General features: G+C 36.3%; 1 protein-coding gene across 5 annotated transcripts in view; it reads left to right on the top strand.

Moving 5' to 3' along the window:
* The window catches only part of SAP30 (Sin3A associated protein 30), a 93,862-nt gene that overhangs the window by 6,008 nt on the left and 70,016 nt on the right, over positions 1-17,838 (top strand). The gene's annotated exons all lie outside the window — the stretch shown is intronic.

Here is a 17,838-nt window from a genome sequence, read left to right on the forward strand (position 1 = left end):
TGTCAGTTTTCTCTTAAATATTTTTACCTCTACTTTTCATGAGATTGTAATATTTAGCCAAAGGCTTACAGTTACAAATCAAATTTATAGCTTGTGACATCAGAACAAAACATGTAGTGCAGATTTTAGGATGGAAATGGATGAGCCCATTAATGCAGCTCAGGATATCTCAAAGTCAACATTTGGTCCTGATAATTCTTTATTGTGGGAGGCTGTCCTGTGTGTTTTAGTTTTGGTGGTGTCACCGGAGTCCACATTCTAATGCAGTAGAGCTCCAAAGATGATAACTAAAAATATCCCTAGGCCTTGTCAAATGGCTCTGGGGGGACAAAATCACCCCTGCTTGGGAACCACTATGTAGATAAGTTTCAAGAACCTCTTAGTTCAACAGAAGGTGAGTTTGTGTATTTCTGAGTGTACTGACAGCTAGAAAATGTGAACAGTAACACGATACTGGTGTTTAGGCCATTTAAAGATTTACTTGCAACTTTATTGATGAGCCAGAGGCTGTAATAATTAGTATATAGAAACCTCTTGTTTCTAGTACTCCAGAAATCTCCATGAGAAGTTTTTTCTTAGCTGTATGAAGATGAACCAGCCACACAGCTACAAAATATGGTGGTTTGTTTGAAAAAAGCATTACTTCTATGTTTTATATTTTTGCCTAAATCTATAAAAACTTTCTTTTTCAGTAGAAACTTGGCTGTAGACTTAAATTTTATGAAATAAGCTTGAAATTTTGATCATATATAGCTCCGACTTGATTTTTGTTTTACCTCCTTTTACATTTCATTCTCTGTCAGTTTTCTCTTAAATATTTTTACCTCTTCTTATGAAAAAAGCTTGAAGCTCTTTGTTTATGCATATAACCTTTGCCTCTCAATCTTAATTTCATACAATTACTTGCATAAAATGTAGTTGTATAAGAAAGTGAAATAATGAGAGTTGAGTGTTGATTTATCCAATGAAATTAAATCTTGTTAGAGCAATTTAAAACATGAAAAACAGAATTTAAGAGCCTCCCCCTCAAAGACAAGAGACTCAAGAAGCTGCAAAGTAAAACTTTTACATAGAAATTTTAATTCTTACTGTTTTTAAAATTATGAGTTCTATGGAAATCTTTATTGTACTTATCTGTATCTGAACAAGAAAAAGTAAATGGAAAGTCATAGCTCTGAAAGGATACAAAATTACATTTAATGTTAGAATCAAAATTTGACTGCTGTTGGGGTAGAATGTGTGGCAGGAGCTCAAGAAGTTGTTTGGTAACTACCCTTCACTGAATAATTTAGGTAAAGGCTAAAAATTAATGTCTGAAATGTATTTCTTTAAGAAAGTAAGCTCTATTATTTCTACATAAAGTTTTTTATTTTTAGTTGAAATGTACATGATATACAATTAATCACTTTATACAATTTGGAAGTATTTAGTTTATTCATATCTTCAGGGGTCACAGCCTGTGGTGAAGGGACTTGTGTAACTCAATGAAGCTATAAGCCATGCCATGTAGGGTCACCCAAGATGGATGGGTCATAGTGGAGAGTTCTGACAAAATGCTGCTCCTTAGAAGGAAAGGTATGTCAAACCTAGACAGCATATTAAAAAGCAAAGACATCACTTTGCTGACAAAAATCAGTATGGTCAAAACTATGGGTTTTCCAGTAGCCAGGTATGCATGTGAAAGTTGAACTATAAAGAAGGCTGAATGCTGAAGAATTGGTTCTTTTGAATTGTGGTGTTGGAGAAGACTCTTGAGAGTCTGTTGGACTGCAAGCAGATCAAACTAGTCACTCCTCAAGGAACTCAACCCTGGATATTCATTGGAAGGACTGAAGCTGAAGCTCTAATACTTTGCCCACCTGATGCAAAGAATGAGCTCATTGGAAAAGGCAGCTATGCTGGGACAGATTGAAGGCCAAAGGAGAAGAGGGCAGCAGAGGATGAGATGGTTCGATAATATCACCAACTCTATGGACATGAATTTGAGCAAACTCCAGGAGATAGTGAAGGACAGGGAAGCCTGGTGTGCTGTAGTCCATGGACTCGCAAAGAGTGGGATGTGATTTAGCAGCTGAAAATATCAACAAAATGTATTCACAATGTTGTGCAACCACCAGCTCTAATTTAAAATTTTTTCATCACCCCATAGAAACACCCACAAGTAATTACTCCTAATTCTCCCTCTTCCCGTCCCCTGATAACCTTTGATCTTTTTGTATCCATGGATTTGCCTGTTATGGTATATCATGTAAAGGGAATCATGTAACACATGTCCTTTTGTGAGGATTTTTCTTCTACTTAAGATGTTTTCAAGGTTTATCCCAATTGCAGCATATATTAGTACTTTGCTCCTTTTTATGGCTGAATGACATTTCAATGTGTGTGCGTATGTGTGTGTGACAATTTGTTTTTCCAGTCATCCGTTAATGAACATTTAGACGTTTTGATTTCCACCTTTGGCTCTTACGACTAATGCTACTATAAACATTTGTGTACAAGTTTCTGTGTGGGCATGTCTTTATTTCTCTTTGGTATATGTCTAGGAGTGGAGTTGCTGAGTCACATGGTAATGCTGTAGTATTTTGAGGAACCTCCAAACTTTTCGATAGTGGCGGTATTAACAACTATTTCTCGAAATTGCTAATGCCTGTATTTCCTTTTTTTAAATTAAAGCTGTCCTACTGGGTATGAAGTGATAGCATTGTGGTTTTGATTTTTTTTTCAATTCCTTTATTCATTTTTAAATTGGGTTGTTTTTGTTGTTCAGTTGTAGGAATTCTTTATTCTAGGTATTAACTCTATATGTGATATATGATTTACAAATATTTTCTCCCATTCTGTAGATTGCCTTTTTACATTTTTGATAATGTTCTTTGAGGTAAAAAAGTTTTGAATTTTTACTTAGTACAATTATTTTTTTTCTTTCATTTGCTCATACTTTTGGTGTCAAGCCTAAGAACCTAGTGCCAAATCCAAGGTTATAAATATTAGCCCCTATTTTTTTCTAGGAATTTTATAATTTTAGCTCTTAAATGTAGGTTGTTGACCCATTTTGAGTCAATTTATGTATATATGGAGTGAGGTAGAGTTCCAGCTTCATTGTTTTGAATGAGATTATCCAGTTTTGCAGCACTGTTGATTGAAGAGACTGTTCTCCATTGAATGGTCTTGGCACCCTTGTTGAACAACAATTTGCATAGATATTTGGGTTTATTTCTATATTTTCAATTCTATTTTAGCCTGTATTTCTATTAGGCTATATATTTTTTGACTATTGTAGCTGTAATAAGTTTTGAAATCAGGAAGTGTGAGTCCTACTCTTTTTTCACTACATTCAGTCACAAGTCTTGTCCGACTCTTTGGAGCCCCATGAACTGCAGCATGCCAGGCTCCTCTGTCTTTCACTATCTCCTGGAGTCTGCTCAAACTCATGTCCATTGAGTCAGTGATGCCATCCAACCATCTCAGCCTCTGTCACCCCTCTTCTCCTCTTGCTCTCAATCTTTCCCAGCATCAGGGTCTTTTCCAATGAGTTGGCTCTTTGCATCAGGTGGCCAAAGCATTGGAGCTTCAGCTTCACCATCAGTCTTTCCAATGAATATTCAGGGTTCATTTCTTTTTTGGATTGACTGGTTTGATCTCCTTGAAGTCTAACAGATTCTCAAGAGTCTTCTCCAGCACCACAATTCAAAAGGATGAATTCTTTATGGTCCAACTCTCACATGAGTACATGACTGCTGGAAAAACTATAGCTTTGACTATACAGACCTTTGTCAGCAAAGAGATGTGTCTGCTTTTTAATATGCTGTCTAGGTTTGTCATAGCTTTTCTTCCAAGGAGCAAGCGTCTTTTGATTTCATGGCTGCAGTCACCATCTGCAGTGATTTTAGAGCCCAAGAAAATAAAATCTGACACAGTTTGCACTTTTCCCCATCTATTTGCCATGAAGTGATGGGACTGGATGCCATGATCTTAGTTTTTTGAATGTTGAGTTTTAAGCTAGCTTTTCCACTCTCCTCTTTTGCCTTCATCCAGAGGCTCTTTCCTCTTCGCTTTCTGCCATTAGAGTGGTATGATCTGCATATCTGAGGTTGTTGGTATTTTTCCCGGTAGACTTGATTCCAGCTTGTGATTCATCCAGCCCTGTATTTCACAAGATGTTCTCTAAATAGCAGTTAAATAAGTAAGGTGACTATATACAGTGTTGATGTACTCCTTTCCCAGTTTTGAACTAGTTTGTTGTTCCATGTCTGGTTCTATTTCCTCTTGTCCCGCATACAGGTTTCTCAAGAGACAGGTAAGGTGGTTTGGTATTCCCATCTCTTTAAGAATGTTCCAGTTTGTTGTGATCCATACAATCAAAGGCTTTAGTGTAGTCAATGAAGCAAAAGTAGATGTTTTTCTGGAATTCTCTTGCTTTTTCTATGATCTAACAGATGTTGGCAGTTTGATCTCTGGTTCTGCTGCCTTTTTTAAATCCAACTCGTACTTCTGGAAGTTCTCAGTTCACGTACTGTTGAAACCTAGCTTAAAGTATTTTGAAAATTACTTTGCTAGCTTGTGAAATGAGCACAATTTGTGTGGAAGTTTGAACATTCTTTGGCATTGCCTTTTTTTGGCAATGAAATGAAAACTGACATTTTCCAGTCTTGTGCCCATTGCTGAGTTTTCCAAATATGCTGGCATATTGAGTACAGCACTTTCATAGCATCCTCTTTTAGGATTTAAAATAGCTAAGCTGGATTCCATTACCTCCACTAGCTTTGTTCATAGTAATGCTTCCTAAGGCCCACTTGACTTCACACTCCGGGATATCTGGCTCTAGGTGAATGACCACACCATTATGGTTATGAAGGTCATTAAGATCTTTTTTGTATAGTTCTTCTGTGTATTCTTGCCACCTCTTCTTAATATCTTCTGCTTCTGTTAGATCCCTGATGTATCTGTCCTTTATTGTGCCCATCTTTGTATGAGATATTTCTTTGGTATCTCCAATTTTCTTGAAGAGATATCTAGTCTTTCCCATCCTGTGGTTTTCCTCTATTTCTTTGCATTGTTCACTTAAGAAGGCTTTCTTATCTCTCCTTGCTATTCTCCAGAACTCTGCATTCTTTTGGATATATCTCTCCCTTTCTCCTTTGCCTTTCACTTCTCTTCTCAGCTATTTGTAAGGCCTTCTCAGACAATCACTTGGCATTCGTGCATTTCTTTTTCTTGGGGAAGGTTTTGGTCACCGCCTCCTGTACAGTGTTACGAACCTCTGTTCATAGTCCTTCAGGCACTCTGTCTGTCATATCTGATCCTTTGAATCTATTCATCACCTTGTTGTATAATTATAAGAGATTTGATTTAAGTTATACCTGAATAGTCTAGTGGTTTTCCTTTCCTTCAATTTAAATCTGAATTTTGCCATAAGAAGTTCATGATCTGAGCCACAGTCTGCTCCAGGTCTTGTTTTAGCTGACTGAAAAGAACATAATCAATTTGACTTTGGTATTGAACATTTGTTGATATCCACATGTAGAGTCTTCTCTTGTGTTGTTGAAAGAGGGTGTTTGCTATGACCAGAGCATTTTGGCAAAATGCTGTTCGCCTTTGCCCTCCTTCATTTTGTACTCCAAAGCCAATGTGCCTGTTACTCTAGGTATTTCTTGACTTCCTACTTTTGCATTCCAATCCCTTAAAATGAAAAGGACATCTTTTTTTGGTGTTAGTTCTAGAAGGTTTTATAGGCCTTTATAGAACCGTTTGACTTCAGCTTCTTTGGCATTAGTGGTTGGGGCATAGACTTGGATTACTGTGATGTTGAATGATTTGCTCAGAAATGAACTGAGATCATTGTGTCGTTTTTGAGATTTCACCCAAAGTAGTGCATTTCGGACTCTTGTTGACTATGAGAGCTACTCCATTTCTTTCATGCCCACAGTAGTAGACATAATGGTCATCTGAATTGAATTTGTCCATTCCTATTCATTTTTTAGTACACCAATTCCTAGTCCAGTTTACCTTGATTCATGGACCTAACATTCTAGGTTCCTATGCAATATTGATCTTTACAACATCAGACTTTACTTTCATCGTCAGGCACATCCACAATTGACTATAGTTTCCACTTTGGCCCAGCCTCTTCATTCTTTCTGGAGCTCTTTCTCTGCTCTTTCCCAGTAGCATATTGGACACCTACTGATCTCAGGGACTCATCTTCTGGTGTTGCATCTTTTTGGCTATTTGTACTGCTCATGGGTTTCTTAAGGCAAGACTATTGAAGTAGTTTGCGATTCCCTTCTCCAGTTTTTTCAATATGGTTTAGGATACTTGGAGACCCTTGCAGTTACATATGAATTAGAAGACTAGTTTTTCTATTTTTGGCCCCCACAAAAGACCATAGACTTTTGATGAAGATTGTACTGTCTCTGTAGATCGCTTAATAATTGCCATCTTAAAAATGTTAAGTATTTCAATCCATGAATATGGAATGTCTTTCCATTAATTTTCAGTTCAGTTCAGTTGCTCAGTCGTGTCTGACTCTTTGCGACCCCATGAATCACAGCACGCCAGGCCTCCCTGTCCATCACCAACTCCCAGAGTTCTCTCAAACTCACGTCCATTGAGTTGGTGATGCCATCCTGCCATCTCATCCTCTGTCGTCCCCTTCTCCTCCTGCCCTCAATCCCTCCCAGCATCAGAGTCTTTTCCAATGAGTCAACTCTTCACATGAGGTGGCCAAAGTACTGGAGTTTCAGCTTTAGCATCATTCCTTCCAAAGAAATCCCAGGGCTGTTCTCCTTCACAATGGATTGGTTGGATCTCCTTGCCGTCCAAGGGACTCTCAAGAGTCTTCTCCAACACCACAGTTCAAAAGCATCAATTCTTTGGCACTCAGCTTTCTTCACAGTCCAACTCTCACATCCATACATGACCACTGGAAAAAACAACATAGCCTTGACTAGACGGACCTTTGTTGGGAAAGTAATGTCTCTGCTTTTTAACATGCTGTCTAGGTTTGTCATAGGTTTTCTTCGAAGGGGTAAGCGTCTTTTAATCTCATGGCAGCAATCACCATCTGCAGTGATTTTGGAGCCCCCCAAAATAAAGTCTGACACTGTTTCCACTGTTTCCCCATCTATTTAGTTCTTTAATTTCTTTCTGTAATGTTTTCTAGTTTCCAGTAGGCAAGTCTTTTACCCCCTTGGTTAAATTTATTCACATTTTATTCTTTTGATGAACTTATAAGTGGAAATGTTTTCTCAATATCTTATTTTGCATTATTCATTACTTGTGTATAGAAATCTGATTGTGTTGACCCTGCAATTGTCCTGAATTCATTTATGAGCTCTAGTAGTATTTTAGTGGATTTTATGAGATTTTCTATCTACAAAATCATGTTATCTTTAGAGATAATTTTACTTCTTTTTAATTTGATGCCTTTTATTTATTTTTCTTGCAAAATTGCTCTGACTAGGATTTTATAGTACAATATTGAATAGGAATGATGAAATTAGGCATGTATGTCTTGTTCTTTTCCTTATGAAGACAGTTTTCAGTCTTATATCAATGAGTATAATGTTAATTGTGGGTATACCTAAATGCTCTCTCTTTGTTTTATAAGGAAAGTTTCCTTCTATTCTTAGTTTCCTGTTTTTATCATGAAAGGGTATTGAATTCTGACAAATATTTTTTCTATATATATTGAAGTAATCATGTGCTTTCTTCCTTTGTTTTATTAATGTAATGTATTACATTGAATTATTTTCTTTTGTTGAATCATTCTATTATTCCTGGGGGAAATATCACTTGGTATATAATACTTTTATTATGTTGTTGGGTTTGGTTTGTCACTGTTTTGTTGAAGACTTTCGCATCTGTATTCATAAAGGATATAAATATAGATATCATAGGTTTGTAGTTTCTTCTACTGTTTTTATCTCACTTTACTATTAGGATAACGTTAGCCTCATAGAATGTGTTAGAAAATGTTGCCTCTTCCGTTTTTTGGAAAAATTTAAATAGGATTGACATTAATTGATCTTTAAAAGTTTGATTGAATTTACTGGTGACCATCTTGTCCGGGACATTTCTTTGATGGAAAATTTTTTATTATTGATAGAATCTCTTTACTTATTATAAGGTATATGGGGTTTTCTATTTGTTCTTGAGTCAACTTTGGTAATTTTGTGTTTCTAGGAATTTGTCCATTTCATCTAGATTAGACAATTTGTTATCATACATTTGTTCATACTGTTCACTTATACTACTTTTACTTTCTGTAAGGTTGCTAATAATGCCCTTGCTTCCTTCCCCCACCCCACCCCGCCACCCAGTGCTGAGGCAAAGAAGATTTCTAAGGAAATTCTGAGGGAAAGAAGGAGATTTCTCAGTGAAAGAAGATTTCTGAGGGAATTTTAAAGGAAATAAAGCAGATTTCTGAGGGAAAGAAAGAAATAATGAGGGAATTCTAAAGAAAAGATTTCTGAGGAAATTGTGCAGGAAAGAAGATTTCTGAGGGACTGAAGGAGATTTCTCAAGGGAAAAAAGGGTTCAGAGGTAAAATATGACAGAACCTAGGACGTTCTGAGGTAAAATCTGACAAAAAGAAGAGGGTTCAGAGGTAAAATCTGACAACCTAGAGTGTTCTGAGGTAATATCTGACAAGCTTAGGACATTCTGAGATAAAATCTGACAGAAACTAGAGTCTGCTGAGGTAAAATCTGACAGAAACTTGATGCTGAGGTAAAATCAGATAGAACCTAAAGAGTACTGAGGAAAATCTGACAGAACCTAGAGAGTTTTGAGATAGAATAAGACAGAACCTAGAGGTTGGATCATCAAAAATACAAGAGTTCCGGAAAAACATCTACTTCTGCTTTATTGACTATGACCAAGCCTTTGACTATGTGGATCACAACAAACTGTGGAAAATTCTGAAAGAGATGGGAATACCAGACCACCTGACCTGCCTCCTGAAAAATTTGTATGCAGGTCAGGAAGCAACAGTTAGAACTGGACATGGAACAACAGACTGGTTCTAAATTGGGAAGGGAGTAGTCAAGGCTGTATAATGTCACCCTGCTTTTTTAACTTATATGCAGAGTACATCATGAGAAATGTTGGGCTGGACAAAGCACAAGCTGGAATCATCATTGCCAGGAGGAATATCAATAACCTCAGATATGAAGATGACACCACCCTTATGGCAGAAAGCGAAGAACTATTAAAGAGACTCTTGATGAAAGTGAAAGAGGAGAGTGAAAAAGTTGGCTTAAAACTCCACATTCAGAAAAGTAAGATCATGGCATCTGGTCCCATCACTTCATGGCAAATAGGTGGGGAAACAGTGGAAACAGTGTCAGACTTTATTTTTGGGAGCTCCCAAATTACTGCACATGATGACTGCAGCCATGAAATTAAAAGACACTTACTCCTTGGAAGAAAAGTTATGACCAACCTAGAGAGCATATTAAAAAGTAGAGACGTTACTTTGCCAACAAACGTCCGTCTAGTCAAAGCCGTGATTTTTTCAGTAGTCATGTATGGATGTGAGAGTTGGAGCGCCAAAGAATTGATGCTTTTGAACTGTGGTGTTGGAGAAGACTCTTGAGAGTCCCTTGGACTGCAAGAAGATCCAACTAGTCCATCCTAAAGGATATCAGTCCTGAATATTCATTGGAAGTACTGATGCTGAAACTGAAACTCCAGTACTTTGGCCAACTAATGCGAAGAACTGACTCATTTTAAAAGACCCTGATGCTGGGAAAGATTGAAGGCGGGAGGAAAAGGGGACGATAGAGGATGTGATGTTTGGATGACATCATTATTCAATGAACATGAGTTTGAGTAAACTCCAGGAGTTGGTGATGGACAGGGAGGCCTGACGTGCTGAGGTCCATGGGGTCACAAAGAGTCAGACACAACTGAGTGACTGAACTGAACTGAAAGGTTTCTGACATAAAATCTAATGGTTCTGACATAAAATCTGACAGAACCTAAAGGGTTCCGAGGTAAAATCTGACAAAACCTAGAGGGTTCTGAGGTAAAACCTGACAGAACCTAGAGGATTCTGATGTAAACTGTGACAGAAACTAGAGGGATATGAGGTAAACTCTGACAGAACCTAGGACATTCTGAGGTAAACTGACAGAACCGAAAGGGTTCTCAGGTAAAAATCTGATATAACCTAGAATGTTCTGAGGTAAAATCTGACAAGCCTAGGATGTTTTATGTAAAATCCAGTAGAACTTAGGACATTCTCAGGTAATACCTGAGAGAAACTAGAAGATTCTGAGGTAAAATCTGACAAACTGGAGGGTTCTGAGGTAAAATCTCAGAGAACCTAGAGGATTCTGAGGTAAAATCTGACGGAAACTAGAGTCCTGAGGTTAAATGGAAAGAGACCAGAGGGTGGTAGGTAAAGTCTGACAGAACTGAGAGGGTTCTGAGCTAAAGTCTGACAGAACTGAGAGAGTTCTGAGCTAAAATCTGACCAGATTGTTCTAGATAAAATCTATCAGAAACCAGTGGGTTCTGAGGTAAAATCTGACAGAAGCCAGAGGGTTTTGAGATACAATATGACAGATCCTAGAGGGTTCTCTTGTAAAATCTGACAGAAACCAGAGGGTTCTGAGGTAAAATCTGACAGAAAATAGAGGGTTCTCAGGTAAAATCTGACAGAAAATGGGTTCTCAGGTAAAATCTGATGGAAACTAGAGGCTTCTGCAGTAAAATCTGACAGAACCTAGAGGGTTCTAAGGTAAAATATGACTGAAAATAGATAGTTCTCAGGTAAAATCTTACAGAATCTAGGGAATTTTGCAGTAAAATCTGACAGAATCTTGTACCTTCTGAGGTAAACTCTGACAAAACCTAGAATGTTGTGTGGTATACTGTGACAGGACTTAGAGGGTGCTAAGGTAAAATCTGACAGAATCTAGAGTGTGCTGAAGAAATCTGACAGAACCTAGAGAGTGGTGAGGTAAAATCTGACAGAACCTAGACGGTGCTGAGGTAAAATCTAACAGAATCTAGAGGGTTCTGAGGTAAAATCTGACAGAGCCTAGAGGGTTCTGAGGTAAAACTTGACAGAGATTAGGACATTCCTGGTAAAATTTGACAGAACCTAAAGGGTACTGAGGTAAACTCTGACCGACCAAGCATGTTCTGAGGTAAAAACTGGCAGAAACTTGAGGGTTCTGAAGTAAACTGTGACAGAGGAATTTGAGGTAAACCCTGACAGAATCTAGGATGTTCTGAGGTAAACTCTGACAGAACCTAGAACATTCTGTGGTATACTCTAATAGGACCTAGAGGGTGGTGAGGTCAAATCTGACAGAACCTAGAGGGTAAAAATCTGATAGAGCCTAGGACATTCTGAGGTAAAATTTGACAGAACATAGATGGTGCTAAAGTTAAAATCTGACAGAACCTAGAGGGTTCTGAATTAAAATCTGACAGAACATAGAGGGTTCTGAGTTAAAATCTGACAGAAACTGGAGGGTTCTAGGGAAAATCTGACAAAACCCAAAGTGTTCTGAGGTAAACTGTGACAGAAGCTAAAGGAATTTGAGGTAAACCCTGACAACTCAGGACGTTCTCAGGTAAACTGACAAACTGGAACATTCTGTGGTATACTCTGACAGAACCTAGAGAGTGCTGAGGTAAAATATGAGAGAACGTAGTGGTTTCTGAGGTAAAATCTGACAGAACCCAAAGGGTTCAGATGTATAATCTGACAACTGACAGGGTTCTGAGGTAAAATCTGACATTCTGAAGTAAGTCACAGAAGCTTGAGGATTCTGAGGTAAAATCTGGCAGAACCTAGGACGTTCTGAGTTAAAATCTGCCAGAAACTAGAGGGTTCTGTGCTAAAATCTGACAGAAACCATATGGTTCTAGGTAAAATCTATCAGAAGCCACAGGGTTCTGAGGTAAAATGTAACGGAAACTGGAGGGTTTTTAGGTAAATTTTGACAGAAACTAGAGGGTTCTGAGGTAAAATCTGACAGATCCTAGAAGGTTCTGAGGTAAAATCTGACAGAAAGTAGACAGTTCTGAGGCAAATCATGAGAGAACATACTATGTTCTGAGGTGAATTCTGTCCCGAATTAGAGGGGTGTGAGGTAATATATAACAAAACCACAGGGTTCTGAGGTAAAATCTGACAGAATCTAGAGACTTCTAAACTCAATCTGATAGAAAAAGGTTTCTCAAAAACCTGGCACAAACTACTGCTTCTAAGGTAAAAATCTAAGAGAAATTAAGAAGTTCTGAGTTAAAATGACCTAAATAAGGAGGTCATGAGGGATTTTTGTATGATTTCTCAGGGTAAGGAGGAGATTTCTGAGGCTTTTTTTGTGGGAATGGAGGTTATTTCTGAGGGGTTTCTATTTTTAAAGTGGGAGATTTCTTAAGTTATTCTGAAGAAGAGACAGAGGTATCTGAGAGAAAGCAGGAAACACCTGAGAGGAAGTTAGATATTTCTCAGGGAAAGGTGTTTTCTCAGGGAATTTTACAGAAAATTCTGTATATTTCTGAGATAATTCTGAGATTAAGGAACAGATTTCTGAGAGAATTCTCAGAGTTAGAAAGACATTTCTTCAGGAATTCTGTGGGAAAGCAGATTTCTGAGGGAAAGAAGGAGATTTCTGATGGAAATAAGATTTCTTTAGGGAATTCTGAGAGAAAGAAGATTCCTGAGATAATTCTGAAATTTAAAAAAATCTTATTTCTGAGGGAATTCTGAGACAAAGACGATTTCTGATGGAATCTAAAGGCAAGGAAGAGAGTTTGAAGATTCCTGAGAGAAGGAATTTGAGAAGGGTTTCTGAGAGAAGGTGTGCTTGAAGGAGAGTATGAGAGAGCTCTGAGAAAATGAGGTTGATAAGAAATTCTCAGAAAATGAGATTTAGAGGGTATTCTGTAAGAAGTGTAATGCCCCTGCTTTTATTTGTAATTTTAGTTATATGTGCTTTTTCTCTCCTTTTTTTTCGTAGTGTTGCTAGGATTTATCAATTTTGTTTATTTTTTATTTGAGGTTGTGATTATTGTTTTTACATTTCTGTTTCATTTATATCTGCTCTAATTTTTTTTATTTTCTTTCTTCCACTGGTTTTGGATTAAGTGTGCTCTTCTTTTTCTAGTGTAAAGTACAAAATTCAGTTGTTGATTTGAGATCTTTCTTCTTCATTAATATATATGTTTGCAGCTATAAATTTCCCACTGAGGTCCTCTTTTGCTGCATCCCATAAGTTTGGTATGTTTTATTTTTATTTTCATTCATGCTTAAATTATTTTCTAATTTTTCTATCTTCTTCTTCTTTGACTCACTGTTGTTAAGGATGCATTTGTCGATTTCCACATATTTGTTGATTTTCCTGTTTTTCTTCTGTTATTGATTTCTAGCGTCATCCCATTATAGTTCGAGAAGATGGTTTGTATGATTTCAATTTTTTTAATTTATGGAAAAATGTTTTATGTGCTAACATAAAGATGCTTCAGTCAATCCTGAAGAATCTTCCATGTGCACTTGAGTAGAATGTGTATTCTGTTATCATTGGGTGAAGTGTTTGTATATGTCTGTTAGGTTTAGTTGGTTTAGAGTATTGTTCAAATCCCCTATTTCCTTTTTAATATTCTGTCTAGATGTCTTTCCATTATTTAAAGTAAGGAAATGAGGTCTCCAACTATTATTATCTTTTTCTCCTTTAACTTCTGTTAGTTTCCTTCATATATTTTCTGGCTCTGTTGTTTGGTGTGTATGTATTTGTAATTTTTAAATCTTATTGTAGCTTGACCTTTTGTTTAACTACAAAATGTCTCTTGTACAATTTTTTTAACTTAAAATCTATATTGTTTAATATTAGTATGGCCAGACCAGCTGTCTTTATTGCTATTTACATGGATTTGCATAGCTTTGATAGCAAAATTTAGATTATGATCTAGGCAAGTGATAGTGGTTCAAAAATAAATTTTTGTCATGTCATTGCTTATTCAATTATCTGAAGTTAGTTTAAAAGTGTCAAGAAATGTCTTATATATGTATATGTATTTTTTTCAAGTGTTGTACTATTTACTATAGAATTCATTTTTCTGAGATCATAAAATTGCTTATATTTATTTGCAGCTAAAAGCTGATACTATAAACTGTAGTTTACTGTATGTGTCATGTCCCAGTTACATTTATAGTCTACATGGTCAACAATAGTTCTCAAATAATAATCATAGTAATTGCTGCTGGATTATCATATGTTTATGTGCATGTGTATGGGATGTACGTCCCCTTTAATGTATATTTCAAGTGGACATCAAGTCAGTTTTATATCCATAATACCCAACAGACTTATATTTTGACTTCTAAGACTCTAGAAACATAGATCCCATACAGTTTTTTCATTTAAAATTTACTACAGGTCTTTATTTATAAAATTCTGAGAGTATATTGGCTACATGTATGCCATGCATTGCTTTCCAGTTATACCGCTATACAAAAAGGAGAACATTTTGGTGATATCATTTTATAGAAGTAAATTGAGGGAGCTAATTCAATGTCCATTTACTATACTTTTAAAATATCAGTTTCTCTTTTATTCTTTGAGAAAAAAATTTAGGTATAGGCTGTTAATGCAATATGATTTAGAAATATATGAATTTGATAATTTTTTCCTTTTGTGAAAATTATTTTCAAGCCCATAGTGTTTACTGACAAGATTATTTACATTTTAGAAGCACCTGCCATAATACTTTGCTAAAACAATTTATTATTAAAAGAATTCCTGCGTATCTATGAGCAATTATAAGGAAGTTAAAGTTGCAGAATAATCTGTAAATGTTCTTACCTGTCCTTGTCTCCCTCTGAGAATTGTTGCTCATTGTTTTATTTCTCCATGTTGCTTCCAATCTTTAATAATCCTCTAGGATTAGTACTTAATCCCAGGAAACAAAAAAAGCAAAGCATCCCTATATATTATGATGAGGAAAAGAAAAATTTCATCAGGAAGAGATGAGATATTAGTAAGTATTACCAACAACCATCAACTTTGTGCTCAGTACCATGGAATATAGAGTAAGAACAAAAATATAGAAAGTCAAAGGTAAATTTTTACTTATTCAGTAAGCATTTAGCATATATAAGCTATATGAAATGTACAGTCGTATGTCTAATACAGGTAACTTTGCTTTCCTGAAAAGGAAATAGATTAGATGATGCTACTAAGTAAAGCAGAGGTTAAGACTTGAGTTCTAGAGGAAGACTGGCCATATTTAAAACATGGCTCTACTGCTCTGATAATGTAATTCTGGATGAACCACTTAATCTCTAAGCCTTGCCATTTTTGTCCATAGAGTAGGGATGATGATAGTAGTAAATACCTTGTTCAGTTGAAAGATGGTGTTAGTACATTTTCAATAAAAGCTTAGTCATCTTGTAGCTAAAAGCTATTGAAAAAAAAAAACTATTCTTTAAATAATTGGATGAAATGTTTGCTTTTAAAAACATGTTGACCAAGTCAGAAACTGTTGCATAAATTGTGTGAACATTCATGTTTTTACATTTATAAGAAACAATATGTGCTTCTGTAATGCATTTGTTTCTAAAAGAATGTAATATAATTGGATGTTACAAGCTATTTCCAGAAAGGAAAGAATATGATGAAAATCATCATAATTATCTATAAAATTCCATTTATTAAATATTCAGCCTTTTTTCAAGTGCTGTTTTTCTCATCAGGGTTTGATTGCAGCATTAAGGGAATACTTAATAAAATGCCATTGCTGAATTGCTTTTTTTGTCTTCCTCAGAGACAGTCTATACTGAGTGGAAAATGTAACAGATTTACTGATAATTTTCTTTGTTTACCTATCCTATGCACTGTTCCAGAAAGGATGTAAGATTTCTGTTAATGAGTTAGTTTGAATTTAATACCTGTCAATTCAGTGCAGGAGAAAAAGCTCAATCAAATCATATGCTATGTTGATAAAACAATATATTTTAGTTTTTTAAACAATTCCACTTCATGCATTTTTGCAGAGGTCAAACTATTTGAAAACATGTTCTGACTTATGCTTTGGTAGCTTTTAAGAGGAACTGAATTCTGACTACCTCAAAATTATCTTATTTTTTTTTAATATAAATTTATTTATTTTAATTGGAAGTTAATTACTTTACAATATTGTATTGGTTTTGCCATACACCAACATGAATCTGCCACAGGTATACATGTGTTCCCCATCCTGAACCCCCTTCCCACCTCCCTCCCTGTACCATCCCTCTGGGTCGTCCCAGTGCACCAGCCCCAAGCATCCAGTATCATGCATTGAACCTGGGCTGGCGATTCGTTTCATATATGATATTATACATGTTTCAATGCCATTCTCCCAAATCATCCCACCCTCTCCCTTTCCCTCTCCCACAGAGTCCAAAAGACTGTTCTATACATCTGTGTCTCTTTTGCTGTCTCGCATACAGGGTTATTGTTACCATCTTCCTAAATTCCATATATATGTGTTAGTATACTGCATTGGTGTTTTTCTTTCTGGCTTACTTCACTCTGTATAATAGGCTCCAGTTTCATCCACCTCATTAGAACTGATTCAAACGTATTCTTTTTAAAGGCTGAGTAATACTCCATTGTGTATATGTACCACAACTTTCTTATCCATTCATCTGCTGATGGACATCTAGGTTGCTTCCATGTCCTGGCTATTATAAACAGTGCTGTGATGAACACTGGGGTACACGTGCCTCTTTCAGTTCTGGTTTCCTCAGTGTGTATGCCCAGCAGTGGGATTGCTGGGTCATAAGGCAGTTCTATTTGTAGTTTTTAAAGGAATCTCCACACTGTTCTCCATAGTGGCTATACTAGTTTGCATTCCCACCAACAGTGTAGGAGGGTTCCCTTTTCTCCACACCCTCTCCAGCATTTATTGCTTGTAGACTTTTGGATCACAGCCATTCTGACTGGTGTGAAATGGTACCTCATTGTGGTTTTGATTTGCATTTCTCTGATAATGAGTGATGTTGAGCATCTTTTCATGTGTTTGTTAGCCATCCATGTGTCTTCTTTGGAGAAATGTTTATTTAGTTCTTTGGCCCATTTTTTGATTGGGTCGTTTATTTTTCTAGAATTGAGCTACAGGAGTTGCTTGTGTATTTTTGAGATTAGTTGTTTGTCAGTTGCTTCATTTGCTATTATTTTCTCCCATTCCAAAGGCTGTCTTTTCACCTTGCTTATAGTTTCCTTTGTTGTGCATAAGCTTTTAAGTTTAATTAGGTCCCATTTGTTTATTTTTGCTTTTATTTCCAATATTCTGGGAGGTGGGTCATAGAGAATCCGGCTGTGATTTATGTCGGAGAGTGTTTTGCCTGTGTTCTCCTCTAGGAGTTTTATAGTTTCTGGTCTTATGTTTAGATCTTTAATCCATTTTGAGTTTATTTTTGTGTATGCTGTTAGAAAGTGTTCTAGTTTCATTCTTTTGCAAGTGGTTGACCAGTTTTCCCAGCACCACTTGTTAAAGAGATTGTCTTTAATCCGTTGTTCAGCCCAGTAACTCCTATTGAACACTGAATAGATACCAGATACTGTTCTGGATGTGGTCTTCAGAAACAGATCAGGGACCCCAAAGGATGTATTTCAATGAAATAATGTCACTTTAATACACAAGATGGTTATCTCCTAGTTTTACTACATGTGTGATGCTTCTCAAATGATTCCCCACAGCAATACTTTATAAAGCATCCTATACTTCTTCTTTGGAGCAGCAGGCTTCACATTTATAAATATTTGTAATGATTACTGTTTTGGTAGAATACAAATTCCAAGAAGAGAAGTCCGTCTTATTCATTACTAC

This window comes from Capra hircus, chromosome 8 (genome assembly GCF_001704415.2).
Source record: "Capra hircus breed San Clemente chromosome 8, ASM170441v1, whole genome shotgun sequence".
In the NCBI taxonomy this organism is placed as follows: Eukaryota; Metazoa; Chordata; class Mammalia; order Artiodactyla; family Bovidae; genus Capra; species Capra hircus.